Below are 18,428 nucleotides of genomic sequence, written 5' to 3' on the forward strand. Positions count from 1 at the left end.
CATCCAAGAGACACGCCTTGCCGTTGACTTTAAAGCAATCGATCCCTTGCCCCTTCCTATTTTACCTTGCTGATTTCCTCCCAAAATCCAGCATGTTCACTTCCCTCGTCTTATGCCAACCTGCTCACGGTACCTCAGTCTCATCTGTGTCGCCAAGGACCCTTCGCCCACATCTTGCTCTGGCCTGGAACTCCCTCCCCCTTCATATCTGACATATCCATCACTCTCCCCTCCTTCAAAGCATTATTAAAAGCTCTCCCTAACTAGTCCCTCATATCCCCTGATTCCTCTCCCTTCTACATCATCCAAACACTTGGATTTGTGGGATTATTCACCCCTCCTTCAGCTCCACAGCACTTATGTACGTAGCCATAATTTATTTATATCAATCTGTCCCCCGACTCTTGGTTGTAAGCCTGTGGGCAGGGAATGTGTTTACCATCTCTGTAACGTTGTTCTCTCCCAAGCACTTAGTACAGTTCTCTGCACATAGTAATAATAATGTTGGTATTTGTAAAGCACTTACTATGTGCAGAGCACTGTTCTAAGCGCTGGGGTAGATACAGGGTAACCAGGTTGTCCCACATGAGGCTCACAGTCTTCATCCCCATTTTACAGCTGAGGTAACTGGGGCACAGAGAAGTTAGGTGACTTGCCCACAGTCACACAGCTGACAAGCGGCAGAGCCGGGATTCGAACCCTTGACCTCTGTCTCCCAAGCCTGGGCTTTTTCCAGTGAGCCACGCTCCGTAAGCACTCACCACCGTTGAATGATTGATTGACATGAATTGGGCCCAGCCTGATTGTCTTGAATCTACCCAGTGTTTAGTGCAGTGCCTGGCACATAGTAAATGCTTAACAAATACTATTGGAAAAATGACAGGGGGTATCATAACTTCACAAATCACAAGTTGTGGTGACTGTAAATTAAACTGTAAATTGACTGTAAATTAGAAGCAGCGTGGCGCAGTGGAAAGAGCACGGGCTTTGGAGTCAGGGCTCATGAGTTCGAATCCCAGCTCTGCCACTTGTCAGCTGTGTGACTGTGGGCAAGTCACTTAACTTCTCTGTGCCTCAGTTCCCTCATCTGTAAAATGGGGATTAAGACTGTGAGCCCCACGTGGGACAACCTGATTCCCCTGTGTCTACCCCAGCGCTTAGAACAGTGCTCTGCACATAGTAAGCGCTTAGCAAATACCAACATTATTATTAAACTGTAAACTCACTGTGGACAGGGAACGTATCTGCTACTTCCGTTGTATTATACAAGTGCTTAGAACAGTGCTCTACACATAGTAAGCGCTCAATAAATACCATTGATTTTACTGATTGATTGCTTTGCAAATCCCAATAGGCTTTCCAAAATGTATACGTAAAAGCCCAGAACTTTCCTGGGTGAGAAAACCACCAAGTAGTGAAGTTCGTGTCAGGTTTATATATCCTACTGCCTTCGTACAGCTTGCTTCAACGTGGTATTTCTCCTCGAGTTTCTTTTTTTTTTCTTTTTTTTCCCAGAAATTAAAATAAACATTTGAGAAAGTGTGCTTTTAAAATGGTCTTTGTCCCCTCTCCCATCCAGATTGTAACAGAGAGCTTCAGCAGACACTTAGATTTGACTTGATGAAATACACGCAACAAATATTTAAGGTTGGAGCAATTCCTTTCCTTATTTAAGTGATAGGGTAAGACAGTTTAGAACACTGGTCATTTGAAAGATTTCCCCAAAGACCATAATTAGGAGTACAAAATAAGATGAATTTTAGTATAATTTTCATATGCCCAGGAAGACTTTACAGCCCATTCTTTTGGAATTTTCAAGTTAAAATGCTGTATCATGAAAGATGCTATTGTGATCATTTTTGCCCTCTTTACTTGTTTTTTCCTCACCCACCCACCGTACCATCTTTTTGTCAGCTAGAAGTCTTTCCTAAACCAGTAGTGGCACTGAACCCTAGTTTGTTTAAGGATTTCCAGGACTATCACCATTATGCTATTTGAAATTAGAATTTTATTCCTGATATCAACACTTTGTGGGTGTTGAACAAGTGTTAAAATGAGTGATACAGCTACATCCACAAAATCGTTTTCTTTTTTTTTTTAACCCATAAATGTTTGTAGTTGAGGAATATTGATTTCCTAAGAGAAAAATCAGTATATTCAGAGTCGTATGCCCCTAAAGCGGTGGAAATTGTATAGAGTTTTAGTGGGGTACTTTCTGACATGAGCATCACCAATTTAATGTTATTAATTTGACTGTTAAATAAATAAATAAAATCTCAACATTATTTAAAATTTGCTTTTTCTTGGATCGTTTCACATGTAACGTACATCTCATTGACATTCTTGAAAGCTCTCCCTGCCAGTTGTCCTTCCATGCCCCGTTCAGAGCAACAGAATTGCCCAATAAAATAGAACCCGAACCATTTATAACCAAAGTAAACATCGTAAAAGTATATTTGATTTGGGAAATCTCTTCCCGTCCTTTATTGTGGACTGTCCATCTTCGCTGGAGTTCTCCATAATTCAATATGGCATCATTTTAAATTCTAAATACCATTCATTTTGCATGATATCAACAAACTACATCCTGCAGATAGCTGATCGTTTCCTTCTTAAAAAATGTCCCCGGCACCAAAATCCCATTTTTCCCAATGCAAGGAATTGTTTTTCTTTTATGGCATAAAAGCGAACGCGTTCGTGTCTATGTGTTGATTCCAATAGATGTTCATTTGTGAATTATTAGCTTTGGTAAATTGATCTGTTTCTTAGATGACTAAAAATAACATCACAAAGCATGTTTGTTATATTCTTAATTGTTTTGACCATAGAATTAATTTTAAAGTCAAAAGGGCCATTGCTTTTTCATCATCCCGAGTTCAGAATATTCAGCATGTCACAGATGTTCATGAATAATGTCCATTTAAAACTGTTGGCAAAGAGTGCTGGTGAGTTGGCTAGATGAATTAAATGTTGGGGGGATCTGACAGGCAGCACGCTGCTTTGTGATCATTCCAAAGTTCTAATAATCTCCCTCACCTTCTCTGCCTGCCACTAATGAAAGAGAATAGGTGATTGCACCTCAGGCTATGTTCTGCCCCTAATGACTCCTCCAAAGGCAGATTTATGAAGAAAAAATTAACTTTGAATGAGGATTGAATTGGCCCTGACAGTCTGATAGACTGTGACACAGATTCTGTGGCAAAACAGACGTAGCCCTAATTGATTATCAATATTTTAAGCAAAGTGATGAAAATAAGCATTAAGTGATGAGAAAGGCAGTCTTAATACAGTAGGCAGTAACCGGGACGTAGATGGTCTTTGGGGAGATTCTCCCCGATTGCCGTTACTGATTTTATCTGTCAATTTTTACCTTTGCTTCCCCACATCCATTGTCCCTTTTCAGTGGACTGGTTTTCCTTATAGATCTCTGCTTGGAATGTTAATTTTCACCCAGCGCTGACAAGTGCATCCACGCTTTCCGTTTCCTGAGAAGTTTGTTTAATATTTAATCCGATTTTATTTAGGATCGGATGTAGCGTTTTGCAAAGTGGAAGATTCTGTGAAGGTTTTTAGAGGTGAAGATAGATTTTCATTAATACAGATTCTGTTTTGGTGCTGTTCGTGAAACACCGTAGGCTGTACTGCGGTGGTGTGCATCGGTCCCGCGTTCTGTAGCTTTTAGAGTGAGCCCGTTGGCAATTGGACGTGAAAAAATTTGTATTCTGGGCGCTGTGTATCATCCCGTACGATTCCCCGATATTCATATCAGGTGTGGGACAAATATTGACTTTTGTATTGGAAAAAGTTTCCTTAGATCCTATTCTGGTCAGTCAGGTCAAGTCGACCTCGAGGAGGTTGGCGTTAGAGGAGCGAAGACAGCGTGAGAGGTTGTAGTAGGAAATAGGCACGGTCAGATAGGAGGAGGCGTGCTGACTGAGTGCTTTAAAGCTATCGGTAAAAAGTTTCTGTTTGATGCAGAGGTGGCTGGGCAACCACTGGAGGTTCTTGAGGAGTGGGGAAATGTGGACCGAATGTTTCTTTAGAAAAAAGATCCAGGCAACAGAGTGAAAGGTGGATTGGAGTGGGGAGACACGGGAGCCAGGGAGGTCAGCAAGGAGGCTGATTAGGGTAATTAAGGCGGGATAGGGTAAGTGCTTGGTTGCATTTGGGAAGGAGAGGAAAGGATCAGAATCAGCCTAGGCCTGAATGGCTTAAACCTATTGCTTAGAGGACCAGAATCCCTCTGGATGTTCACACCTACCCAGCTCCCTCGGTGCCGAGAAATGAGCTCCCATTCTTTCAGGGCAGGCTGGGCCCAGTGCGGAACAGGCTAGGTTGAAAATTTGGAGCCAGAGCAGGCCGTCGTAGGTGGCCAGGAGGCAAAAGCGAATGATTGGAGAGGGGGAAAGAGAACTTGTAGCACCCTCTAGGCCCTAAGTATGCTCATCGTGGACAGGGAACATGTCTGTGAACTCTGTGATATTGTACTCTCCCAAGCGCTTTGTACAGTGCCCTGCATACAGTAAGCACTGATTAACCAAGGCAGGGTGATAAAGAAATCAGTAATAATAGCTGAAAGGAAGCATGTCTAAGTGCCACCAGTCCATCGGAACAGAACCGTAATTCCTTTGTCTTTGCTTAGTGATTTATTGAAATCCATTTAGAAACAGGAAAATGAGATGCATGTAGAGGAATGTTATAATAATAATAATAATGTTGGTATTTGTTAAGTGCTTACTATGTGCGGAGCACTGTTCTAAGCGCTGGGGTAGATACAGGTTAATCGGGTTGCCCCACGTGAGGCTCACAGTTAATCCCCATTTTGCAGATGAGGTACCTGAAGCACAGTGACTTGCCCACAATCACACAGCTGACAAGTGGCAGAGCCGGGATGAGAACCCATGACCTCTGACTCCCAAGCCCGGGCTCTTTCCACTGAGCCACGCTGTCTTTCCAGTTTATCAATCAGTAGTATATTTTGAACATTTGATGTTATACTGTTTATATATTATAGAATATTCATTCAGTCAGTCATATTTACTGAGTGCTTAGTTTGTGCAGAGCACTGTACTAAGCACTTGGAAAGTACAGTTCGGCAATAAAGAGAGACAGCCCCTGCCCACAACAGGCGTACAGTCTAGAGCTAGTATATGATAGCGTATATTCTTCATATAGTTTATTTTATAGTTTGTATTGAGGGCATATTGACGCACCTCTTATAGAGATGATTTGGGGCTATTGATATTAATTATAATGTATTTAAAATAATCATCTATACATGCTCAATAAATACTAATGACTGAAATAATTGATCGACTTGTTTCTACCCAGTGCTTAGAGCAGTGCTGGACATATAGCAGGCACTTAAATACCATTTGAAAAAAAAGCATCCTTTGCTCTTAATTTAGCTTCTCTGTTGAAATTTGACTGTGCATCAGTCGTTAATATGTGTTGTCTGGCTATAATAGAACTGGGATAGAAATGTAAACCAAACTTAAAAGAGAAATTGTAGGTATTCCGTAAGTGAGATAGGTTAATATTTCAATGATGTCTGAGTGTATTTCAGAGATGAGTACTTGTATAGCATTTTCTTTCCTGTTGTAGAACTCGTGCAAATATACGTTCACTTCTGAAAGTAATATCCCTTCCATATTTTGGGATTCAGTGCATTTAATCAAGTAAGAATCATTTTGGGTTGTTCCCAACATTGACCCTGTTTTAGTGGACAACACAATTCTTTAAGTATTGTACTCTCTACTCTCTCAAGCGTTCATTCATTCATTCAGTCGTATTTATTCATTCTTTCAGTCGTATTTATTGAGCGCTTACTGTGTGCAGAGCACTGTATTACGTGCTTGGAGAGTACAGTTCAGCAACAGATAGAGATAGTCCCTGCCCACAACAGGCTAACAGTTAAAAGGAGGAGGACAGGCATCAAAACAAGTAAACAGGCATCGACGGCATCAATATAAATAAATAGAATTACAGAAATAGGCACATCTTTAATATAAATAAATAGAATTCTAACTATGTACATATATGCACAAGTGTTCAGTACGGTGCTCTGCACACAGAAAGCACTCAGTAAATTCCATTTATTGATTGATGATACACTTATAATGCTAATAAAGGCATCCGTGCTAGTAAAGGAGTCGTTAGAATTCAGTAATAATTTTCTCGATGAAATCATTCAGGATGAATCGGCAAGTCCTGGCTCATCTTAATATTTAAGTTATGTCTCCTGATCGTATGTAATTCCAGTTGTTACATTCCAGGAGACAGAAATGGCATCCGCAGGGTGAAAATAAATTATTCTTGTTGCGCCACCTAGTGAAATTCTGCTGCTGAGAATGACATTTTGGGGTCAGGCATCCTCTCGTCTGCAATGCTCTGTAGTTGCATTCCTAAAAATATGGAAAGGAGCAAAATGAACCACAGGCCTTCTAACTTTACTGACTGCTTTTCAGTGTTAATACATTTTTGATCATTTCATCTTAATAATAATGTTGGTATGTGTTAAGCGCTTACCCGTCACTGGGCAGGGATCGTCTCTATCTGTTGCCGAATTTGTCCCTTCCAAGCGCATAGTACAGTGCTCTGCACATAGTAAGAGCTCAATAAATACTGTTGAGTGAATGAATGAACTACGTGCAGAGCACTGTTCTAAGCGCTGGGGTAGATACAGGGTAATCAGGTTGTCCCACGGGAGGCTCACAGTTTTAATCCCCATTTTACAGATGAGGGAACCGAGGCACAGAGAAGTGAAGTGACTCGCCCACAGTCACACAGCTGCCAAGTGGCAGAGCCGGGATTCGAACCCATGAGCTCTGACTCCCAAGCCCGGGCTCTTGCCACTGAGCCACAATGCTTCTCTACATAAGCCTCCAATGAAACCATAGTTTTACCAAATAAATTTTAAGTTCTATCAGTCGCTTTTATTTTTACAACTCTAGTGATAATAAAGATGATAGAAAAGAAAAAAGTTGAAATCGGTGGGGTGGATGATAATTGCCTTGCCTTCCAACTCAGATATCATAACTGCTTTCCTGTTGGTTTTTTGTAATTTTCTTCATATGAAATTCTCAGAAAAGGCACACGAAGACATTTATAATAATAGTAATAATAATAGTATTTGTTAAGTGCTTACTATGTGCCAAGCAGTGTTCTAAGCACTGGAGTGGATACAAGGTAATCAGGTTGACGCACGTGGGGCTCACAATCTTAATCCCCATTTTCTAGATGAGGTAACGGAGGCACAGAGAAGTTAAGTGGCTTGCCCAAGGTCACACAGCAGACAGGTAGTGGATCTGGGATTAGAATCCACGACCTCTGACTCACAAATCCGTGCTTCTTCCACTAAGCCACACTGCTTCTCTTTACGACAACAACTAAATCCCATGCAGCTTTGTACTACCAGGATTTTTCTAATAATAATAATAATAATGTTGGTATTTTTTAAATGCTTACTATGTAAGCACTGTTCTAAGCACTGGGGTAGATACAAGGTAATCAGGTTGTCCCACACAGGGCTCATAGTCTTCCTCCCCATTTTACAGATGAGGTAACAGAGGTACAGAGAAGGTAAGTGACTTGCCCAAGGTAACACAGCTGACAAGCGGTGGAGCTGGGATTAGAACCCATGACCTCTGACTCCCAAGCCCAGGCTCTTGCTCAGTGAGAAGCAACGTGGCTCAGTGGAAAGAGCACGGGCTTTGGAGTCAGGTCATGGGTTCGAATCCCTGCTCGGCCACATGTCAGCTCTGTGACTTTGGGCAAGTCACTTGACTTCTCGGTGTCTCAGTTACCTCATCTGTAAAATGGGGATTAAGACTGGGAGCCCCACGTGGGACAACCTGATTCCCCTGTGTCTACCCCAGCGCTTAGAACAGTGCTCAGCACATAGTAAGCGCTTAACAGATACCAACATTATTACCCATTTTGTCTACCAGATTGTGCCATTTTGAGTTTTGACCACATATTCTGTGGCTGTGAATCAGCCGGAATGTTGCCTTTTCTTCCCCTGCTCCATTCTGCATCGCCCTTACGTTAGGATCTGCACCCTTTATTCACCCCCTCCCTCGGTCCTTCAACACATCTATATATCTGCAATTTATTTATTTAGAGTAATGCCTGTCTCCCCTTCTAGACTGCAATCTGCCATACTCCCCCAAGCATTTGGTACAGCGCTCTGCACCCAGTAAGCTTTTGATAAAATACGATTTATTGATCGATTGATCTTTAAATCACGTGAGCTTCTGCTTGTCCGCGGTGACGCTCGCGTCATGCTGCGCCCTTTACGCACCACCTGTAGTGCTCCCGTCGCAAAGAGTGTAGGAAATGAGTGCTCTTTCCACTGAGCTACATCCACACACAATAATAATGTTGGTATTTGTTAAGCGCTTACTATGTGCAGAGCACTGTTCTAAGCGCTGGGGTAGTTACAGGGTAATCAGGGGGTCCCATGTAGGGCTCACAGTCTTCATCCCCCATTTTCCAGATGAGGTCACTGAGACCCAGAGAAGTGAAATGACTTGCCCAAAGTCACACAGCTGACAAGTAGCAGAGCTGGGATTTGAACCCATGACCTCTGATTCCCTCTGAGAGTATGAAATGAGTATCTCACCTTCTTGCTGCCTCCCTCCACCACTGAGATTCAATCACAATGTTCAGGAATGTTCTCCCGATTTCACTGTGGTACATGTGTTTCTTTCCTTTGGCATAACCTTCTGGGAAAAGTGAATGAGCAATTTAGAGAGCAGGAAAGTTCATTCGTCTGATAGTAAAGGTATCTTAGTTGATTCGGAGTAGTGTGTATTTTTATTACATCGCTATCGGCAATATTAAAGTTTATGGCCATTATTATTCGTGTTTAGGGAAGCTGCATGGCCTAATGAAAAGAGCAGGCGCATGAGCAGCAGCGTGGCTCAGTGGAAAGGGTACGGGCTTTGGAGTCAGAGGTCATGGGTTCAAATCCCGACTCTGCCACTTGTCAGCTGTGTGACTGTGGGCAAGTCACTTAACTTCTCTGTGCCTCAGTTACCTCATCTGTAGAATGGGGATTAAGACTGTGAGCCCCACGTGGGACAACCCGATTCCCTTGTATCTGCCCCACCGCTTAGAACAGTGCTCTGCACATAGTAAACGCTTAACAAATACCCACATTATTATTATTATTATTATGAGCATGGGTATGAGAAGAGAGGATCGGACTTCTGATCCCAGCTCCACCATATCTCTTCTGTGTGACCTTGAGAAAGTCATTTCACTCCTCTGCACCTCCATTTTCTCATCTGCAAAATGGAGATACAATATTCAATAGTATTTATTGAACACTTACTATGTGCAGAGCACTGTACTAAGTGCTTGGAATGTACAAATCGGTAACTGATAGAGACAGTCCCTGCCCTTTGACGGTCATGGGTTCGAATTCCGGCTCTGCCACTTGTCAGCTGTGTGACTGTGGGCAAGTCACTTAACTTCTCTGTGCCTCAGTTCCCTCATCTGTAAAATGGGGATTTACTGTGAGCCTCACGTGGGATGACCTGATTACCCTGTATCTCCCCCAGTGCTTAGAACAGTGCTCTGCACATAGTAAGCGCTTAACAAATACCAATATTATTATGTGCCATTTCTGAACCCATGTGATTGAAAGAGACCGACCTGGGCTCTGCTGCCCCCATTTTGGTTCCCTCTCCTTGATTTTGGCCTGATCAAGCTCACTTATTCTCCGCGTGAAGCCAGTGGTGCAGTAGAGAAGGGCAGAGAAGTAGCGTGACTTAGTGGAAAGAGTAGGGACCCAATAATCAGAAGGCCTGAATTCTAATCCCGCGTCCGTCACTTACCTGCCGTGTGACCTTGGACAAGTCACTTAACTTCTCTGTGCCTCAGTTACCTCATCTGTAAAATGGGGAGTATATCCTACTGCCTCCTGCTTAGACTGAGAGTCTCATGTGAGACAGGGATTGTGTCCACCCTTCTCAATACTGTGCTTGGCGCATAGTGAGCACATAAGTGCCAGTAAAAAAAAGAGGAGAGTGTGGTTAGGGAAAATAAATGGCTTAGTCTGGGAAGGCTTTTCTTAGGAGATGTTATTTGGTGAGTGTTTTGAACTGGCAACTCTTTTCTTTCAAGCAGTTAGTACTGTGCCTTGCATGTAAAGCAAGCGCCCAATAAATATTATTGATTATTGCTTGATTTTTTTTCTTCAGGCATGGGAAGGATGTGAAATGAAAGATTATCTGGGCATCTTGTAATATTCGTTCATTCATTCATTCAGTCACATTGGCTCAGTGACAAGAGCCCGGGCTTGAGAGTCAGAGGTTGTGGTATCTAATCCTGACTCCGCCACTTGTCAGCTGTGTGACTTTGGGCAAGTCACTTTACTTCTCTGGGCCTCAGTTCCCTCAGCTGTAAAAAGGGGATGAAGACTGTGAGCCCCACATGGGACAATCTGATAACCTTGTATCTATCCCAGCGCTTAGCACAGTGCTTGGCACATAGTAAGTGCTTAACAAATACCAACATTATTATTTATGGAGTGCTTGCTGTGTGCGGAGCACTGTACTAAGCATTTGGGAGAGTACAGTGTAACAAAAAACGAATACAGTCCCTGCCCATAATGAGGTCACAATGTAGAGGGGGAGAGTTACGGGATCTGTTAGGATCTAGGGTTGATCGGATGCAACAAATCTAATTCACACGTACTAAACGGCTCGCCCAAGTGTCCGTTGTAATGATTTCCTTCTGCCTCTTACCTGCTTATTCACATCTGTCCACTTTATTATATTGTACATTCCCAAGCAGTGCGGTGCAGTGCTCTGCACACGGTATGTGCTCAATAAATACCACTGATTGGTTGCCCCCCCAACTCTGAAATTAGTATTCCTTTCCAGAGGTTTGTGTGTCTTTGGAAAGAGATCTCCAGGAACATCAGTGGAGAAGTTTCTGTGAGGTCATTATTAATCACTAAACTTGATCACTCAATCATTGGTAGTTACGGAGCGCTTTACTATGTGCAGAGCACCATACTAAGCTTGGGAAAATAAAATACATCATAATTTGATATATTCTTAAACTTACTATGCTGAACTTTTGTTAATGATACTGTTTAGAAAGTGTTTATAACATTTACTGGTTGGTTGTGAAATATTTCTCATGAAATATGCAGGCAGGGTTTTCGAAACACTTCTTTCAAAATATGCCTTAGCTAAGTATGTTGGCTGACTATACTGCCAACTAAATTAATGTTTAAAGCATATTTTTGAAATAAAGTTTTATCAAAATATACAAAGCAATTATTATTATTAGAATTTGTGGTACTAAATGCTCACTGTGTGTCAAGTACTAAACTGAGCACTATGGTAGATATAAGATAATCATATGGGACTCACAGAGTAAATAGAGAAGCAGCGCGGCTGAGTGGAAAGAGCCCAGGCTTGGGAGTCAGAGGTCATGGGTTCGAATCCCAGCTCTGCCACTTGTCAGCTGTGTGACTGTGGGCAAGTCACTTCACTTCTCTGTGCCTCAGTGACCTCATCTGGAAAATGGGGATGCAGACTGTGAGCCTCATGTGGGACAACCTGATAACCCTGTATCTACCCCAGTGCTTAGAACAGTGCTCTGTACATAGTAAGTGCTTAACAAATACCAACAAAAAACAACCAAAAAAAAATAGAAAGGAGAAGGGACATTTAATCCCAATTTGCGAATGAAGAAGCTGAGGCACAGAAAATTAAATGACTTGACCAAGGTCACACATCTGGCAAGGGTATTAGAACCCAGGGCCTCTGATTCCCAGACCTGTGCTCTTCCCACTAGTCCAAGTTGCTTCCCAATTTTTTTGTAGTATTTATTAAATGCTAAATAAGTGCCAGGCACTGTACTGAGAGCACTTGGGTAGATACAAGACAGTCAGATTGAACACAGTCCATGTCCCCCATGAGGGTCACAGACTTAATCCTCATTTTACAGATGAGGTACCTGAGACACAGAGAAGGTAGGTGGCTTGCCCAAGGTCACACAGTAGACACGGCTACCTTACTGCTACAGGCTCTTGTTATATCCTGGCTAGACTACTGTGTCAGCCTTCTCTCTGATCTCCCTTCCTCCTCTCTCGCCCAGCTCCAGTCTATTCTTCACTCCACTGCCCGGCTCATCTTCCTGCAGAAACGATCTGGGCATGTCACTCCCCTTCTTAAACACCTCCAGTGGTTGCCTATCGACCTCCGCTCCAAACAAAAACTCCTCACTCTAGGCTTCAAGGCTCTCCATCCCCTTGCCCCTTCCTACCTCTCCTCCCTTCTCTCTTTCTACCGCCCACCCCGCACGCTCCGCTCCTCCGCCGCCCACCTCCTCACCGTCCCTCGGTCTCGCCTATCCTGCCGTCGACCCCCGGGCCACGTCCTCCCACGGTCCCGGAACGCCCTCCCTCCTCACCTCCGCCAAACTGATTCTCTTCCCCTCTTCAAAACCCTACTTAAAACTCACCTCCTCCAAGAGGCCTTCCCAGACTGAGCTCCTCTTCTCCCTCTACTCCCTCTACCGCCCCCCCTTCACCTCTCCGCAGCTTAACCCTCTTTTCCCCCCAACTCCCTCTGCTCCTCCCCCTCTCCCTTCCCATCTCCTCAGCACTGTACTCATCTGCTCAACTGTATATATTTTAATTTCCCTATTTATTTTGTTAATGAAATGTACATCGCCTCGATTCTATTTAGTTGCCATTGTTTTTACGAGATGTTCTTCCCCTCGACTCTATTTATTGCCATCGTTCTTGTCTGTCCGTCTCCCCCGATTAGACCGTAAGCCCGTCAAAGGGCAGGGACTGTCTCTATCTGTTGCCGACTTGTTCATTCCAAGCGCTTAGTACAGTGCTCTGCACATAGTAAGCGCTCAATAAATACTATTGAATGAATGAATTAATAGACAATCGGCGAAGCCAGAATTAGAACCCAGGTCCTTGTGACTCCCAGGCCCGCACTCAGTCCGCTAGGCCGTGCTGCTTCTCTTGCTGGAAAATTATTGCATTTTAGAGAAAAGTCATTTAATACCAAGCAAAATTATTGATGGGATGTGTAAAATTAAGATATATGCAATTTAGATATTTTTCATTGTCTATACTGAGTCATCATTATTGGAAGTATTGAGTGATTTGTTACTCTGTTTCAGCATTCTGGTTACAGCATTTGTTGCAAAGGTTATGAAATGGGAAAAAAACCTCAGAAGAATATTATGGTTTCATTTTATCATCTAAAAGAGGGCTTGTGGAATTTTTCATATGTCAAAGACCAGTTTTTGAATGCATAAATTTCCTCCCTCCACACATTTTCCCCTATAAAAATAGATGGAAATGTTATTGTGCACTTTTCAATAAAGACACTTCTAAAGGAAATTCAAAAACTGTGCTGGGAGTGTTTAGAAAAGAAAGACCATTATATAGCCATATTAATTACTGACCAAATAAGTTCAGCTTTCATAATTTCCTTGATCCTCAACCCTTCAGTATTCCGTTCTTGCTATTGGGGACTGCTTTAGTTGCAGACAGTTGGCATAGATCATGGCTGTGATTACTAAGGGACACTGATTTTTCTTTTCCTTATCTCTTTTACCTCAAGCCATTGTGTATGTGCTATTGTGTAATTCTCCCATCATTGGAGAGAACAGAACATATCTCTTCCTTAATAGACTGATAAAAGGTCATCCAGCAGTCCAGTTTGCAGCTCGCCCAGAAGAACAAAATTAACAGTTGCATTCTGGAACCGGATTTTCTGGGCTAGACAGTGGAAGTCTCAAAAGTCATCCCGAACCAGGCCACACTTCCGTGGCATTAGATGTGCCATCCAACAAAACCCGCATTTCATTTCAAAAATTATTTACAGCTTGCATTCTATTGGGTGAATTACCATAATGTCAGTCGAATTAATGGGGCCAGGCAGGACTGGAAACTGCCCTCTGCAAGGTCGCCGATGCCTTCCTTGTTGCCAAATCCCACAGCCTCTACTCCATCCCCAAACTCCTCAACCTCTCAGCTGCCTTCTCTTGGAAACACTGACAGTTGGCTTCACTGACCCTGTCCTCTCTTAGTTCTTCTCCTGTCTCTGACCGCTCTTTCTCACTTTCCCCCACAGGCTCCTCCTCTGGGAGTCCTTCAAGGCTCAGTCCTGGTTCCCTTTTTATTCTCCATCCACACCCATACCCTTGGAGAACTCATTTCCCTGCATGGCTTCAACTACCACCTCTACACTATTTCCAAATCTACCGTTCAACCCTCTGCCATCTCACATTTCCTCTTGCCTTCAGGACATCTCTTCTTGGATGTCCCGTTATTATCGACACCTGAAATTTAACACATCCAAAACAGAACTTCTCGTCTTTCCATCCAAACCTTGTCCTCTATGTCTTTCCGTTACTGTAGATGACACCACTACCCTCCCTGTTTCACAAGCCCATAGCCTTGGCGTCATCCTCGACTCATCTGTGTAATTCAACCCACGTATCTGTCACCAAATCCCGCCCGCTCTACTTTCGTAGCATCTCTAAAATCTGCCCTTTCCCGTCCATCCAATCTGCTATCACACTGATCCAAGCACGTGTCCCGCTTTGACTGCTGTATCAGCCTCCTCACTGACCTCCCCGCATCCCGTCTTTCCTCACTCCAGTCCTTATTTGACTCTCCTGCCTGGATCATTTTTCTAAACAGCTGTTCACTCCATATGACCCACGCCTCAAGAGCCTCCAGTGCTTGCCCATCCAACTCCATTTCAAAGCAGAAATTCTTTACCATTAGTTTTAACACATTGAATCGGTTCTTCCCCTCCTAGTGTACCTCGTTGATTTCTCTCTACAACCCAGAAGCCCATACACTTTGGTCGTCTAACAGCAACCTCGTCTTGTCTTGCCTTATGCTGTCGAATCGTCTCCGACCCACGGCGACACCATGGACACATCTCTCTCAGAATGCCCCACCTCCATTTGCAATTGTTCTGGTAGTGTACCCATAGAATATTCTTGGAAAAAATATGGAATCAGTTTATCATTGCCCACTTCTGGCAGTAAACTTGAGTCTTTGCCCTTGACTCTCTCCCCTGCCGCTGCTGCCCAGCATAGGGGCGTTTTGACCGGTAGCAGATTGCCTTCCACTGGCTAGCCACTGGCCAAGCTAGGAATGGAATGGGTAGGCCTCTGCTTGACTCTCCCTCCCATAGTCGAGACTGATAGAGTACTGGCAACTCTCTAGGTGTGACCCTGAGAGGGTAACACCAACGTACTGAACAATAATAACAATAATAATAATAATAATGACGATGGTATTTGTTAAGCACTTAATAACACACTGTGGTAAATCCAAGCTAATCAGGTTGGACACAGTCCCTGTCCCACATGGGGTTCATAGTCTTAATCCCCATTTTATAGATGAGGTAACCAAGGCACAGAGAAGTGAAGTGACTTGCCCAAGGTCACACAGCAGACAAGTGGCAGAGCCAGGATTAGAAACCAGATCCTTCTGACTTCCAAGCCCATTCTCTATCCACTAGGCCACGCTGCTTCCATGAACCTCGATCATATCTATCTCATTCATTCATTCATTCATTCAGTCGTATTATTGAGTGTTTTCTGTGGGCAGAGCCTTGTACTAAGTACTTGAGAGAGTACAATATAATAAACAGAACCATTCCCTGCCCACAATGAACTCACACTGCCGACCCCTTGCCCACATTCCCTATGTCCTTGAACTCCTTCCTCTTTCAAATATGGCAGACCGCCACTTTCCTCACCTTCAAAACTTTTTAAAAATCACATTCCCTCCTGGAAGCCTACCTCCACTAAACCCTTATTTCCCCTGCCCAGTCGCCTTTCTATGTCATCTATGAACTCGGATCTGTCCCCTTTAAACACTTGATATCCACCCCATCCTCAGCCCAACAGCCTGTCTAGTCATTGACCCATTCATTCATTCATTCATTCAATAATATTTATTAAGCGCTTACTATGTGCAGAGCACTGTACTAAGCGCTTGGAATGTGCAATTCGGCAACAGATAGAGACAAGCCCAATAACGGGCTCACAGTCTAAACGACCCATAGCGACGCCATGGACACATCTCTCCCGGAGCACCCCGCCTCTCTCTGCAATCCTTCTGGTAGTGGATCCGAAGAGTTTTCTTGGGAAATATGCAGAAGTGGTTTACCATCGCCTCCTTCCGTGCAGTGAACTTGATTATCCACCCTCGACTGTCTCCCCTGGCTGCTGCCCAGCACATGTGGGTTTTGACTTGTAGCATAATGCCTCAAGCTGGCCAAGCTAGGAATGGAATGGACAGGCCTCTGCTTGACTCTCCCTCCCATAGTCGAGACTGGTAGAGTACTGGAAACTCTCCATGTGTGACCCTGAGCAGGTCAGCCCAACAGTACTTTTGTATATACCCTGAATTTCTTTTAATATCTATCTCCACCTCCATACTGTTCGCTCCTCATGGGCAGAGAACATATCTATCAACTCTATTTTGCCATATTCTCCCAAGCACTTAGCACAGTGCTCTACACACAGGAAGTGCTTACTAAATGCCATCGATTGATCGACTCATCATAGTCGAGTCTGGAAAAGGGCCCATTTTATCACATGATCCCAGGCTTGAATTAACACATCTTGTAGCAACCCTCTTTAGTAACTAGTTATTTTCTAATTGTATACCAGACGTTCACCAGTATGAGGAAGCAGGTTCTTGAAGTCTTTAGCACTGTTTAAGAAACCACTTGAAAATATTTTATGTGGATTTTAAAAAGCTTTTGATTCTGACTTAAGTGACTGTCTCAAATTCAGGCTACAAAAAAAGCCTCAAGTATTTAAATATTTGAAGATCATTTATCTCTGAAAGAAAATGTAATCAATTAGCGTGGAGATGCCGAATAGTCATTAAATAGACTATGATATGAATACAGTCCATTAGAATGTAGTCATTAACACGGTAACTATAGCCTGTTTCCAAATTTATTTGCTTGCTGAGTGTAATTTCGAATGATAATTGTATTAGAAAGAAATGATCAGGAGCCATTTTTCTGATTAAACCCAAATCTACATCATAGTTTGTGTTCTTCCATTATTGCAGTTTCAAACAAAGTGCAAATCTTGGGGATGTGTGGGTGACATTTGATTGTAAATTAACCTTGGCCTGTATGTTGAAAGGTTGGAGTAAGAAAATACAGTTACTATTGACATTTGCTTTCAGTCCCAGATATAATGTAATTTTCTCTCTCTATATGTTCATTCAGTGTTTTCCTTCTTTTAAAAGTTAACAGGTGTGATTCACCTGGTTGTCAATAAGAATCAAGGGTTTTCATTATTTGGTTTTCATAAACTTGTACGAAACATGATGTTGGAAAGCAATCTTGGCTCCGAATAACTGGAATAGCTTTACTGTTATATATAAAAAAATCACAGATGATTGGAACTATGGAATAACTCTGGTAGCGGATGTTAATCCGTTGTTCATTTTGCCATATTCTGACATTTATTGGACGTGCTTTGTTTGACTTGAATTTCAGGGTCACAGTCATTCGGTCTGTGTAATAAGAAAGGTGATTTTGAGCCTTCTGCACTGCATTGCTGTAAGGCATAGTATGATCTGTTTTCAAAATTTGAGGTCTGTTGCAAAAAAAGAAAAATATTGAGTGATGCAAAATATTTCTGTGGAGTTTTGAGTAAATATATCTTTTGAAGAGGGTAGCCCTAGCACTTTTATAATTAAATATGGTCTTTCTCATGTTGTACGTAATAACAACTTCCTTGGAATTGTGGGCTTAAAGAGTTGGAGTAAGTCAAAGAATGAGAATGGAATGATCTCATTTTTATTTTCTATAATCTTAAGAACGTTAGAGGAAATCTACATCATTTATCTATCCAGATACTGGGCAATGTAACTGCCTCGAACACAGAATTATATTCCAGAAATATTTTTGAATTGAAAATCACTTTTTATTTTCCTCTATTCATTTTATGAACATTTATGTATTTCCATTAAAGAAATCTTTAAGTCCGTATAGAAGTGACAGGTTATGCGCCAGACTTTATGAAAAGAGAGAAGTATTCTCAGAAAACCATGATACTTTGGACATCAAAAGGTTATCATATATTTCACTCTTTAATCTTAAATTGTAACTTGACTTGTTTAAGTTCTTTACTGCTGCTTGGAATACTCACAAGTTCCAACATGAGGTTTGAAAGAAATGTCCTTTCAAGCAAATGGAATCAAGAGGTCACATACCACGTATAGCCGTGCTGGATCCGTACTTTCAGTCAATCATATTTAATCGTTCAATCAGCGCTTTTATTGAGCACTTTCTATGTGCAGAGGGCTGTACTAAGCTCTTGGGAGAGTACGATGCAACAGAATTAGCAGACACCCTCCCTTTCTGAAATAATAATAATAATTAAGG

The 18,428-nt window shown here is 42.5% G+C and overlaps 1 protein-coding gene and 1 non-coding gene across 2 annotated transcripts in view; one reads left to right on the plus strand and one right to left on the minus strand.

Moving 5' to 3' along the window:
* Positions 1-18,428, plus strand: part of RSRC1 (arginine and serine rich coiled-coil 1) — a 382,357-nt gene that overhangs the window by 287,221 nt on the left and 76,708 nt on the right. The window lies entirely within an intron of this gene.
* On the minus strand, positions 15,113-15,250 carry LOC114817828. Its single transcript, XR_003765684.1, has one exon. It is a non-coding gene; the product is annotated as a small nucleolar RNA SNORA7 (small nucleolar RNA).

The sequence above is a fragment of the Ornithorhynchus anatinus genome, chromosome 1 (genome assembly GCF_004115215.2).
Source record: "Ornithorhynchus anatinus isolate Pmale09 chromosome 1, mOrnAna1.pri.v4, whole genome shotgun sequence".
Taxonomy (NCBI): domain Eukaryota; kingdom Metazoa; phylum Chordata; class Mammalia; order Monotremata; family Ornithorhynchidae; genus Ornithorhynchus; species Ornithorhynchus anatinus.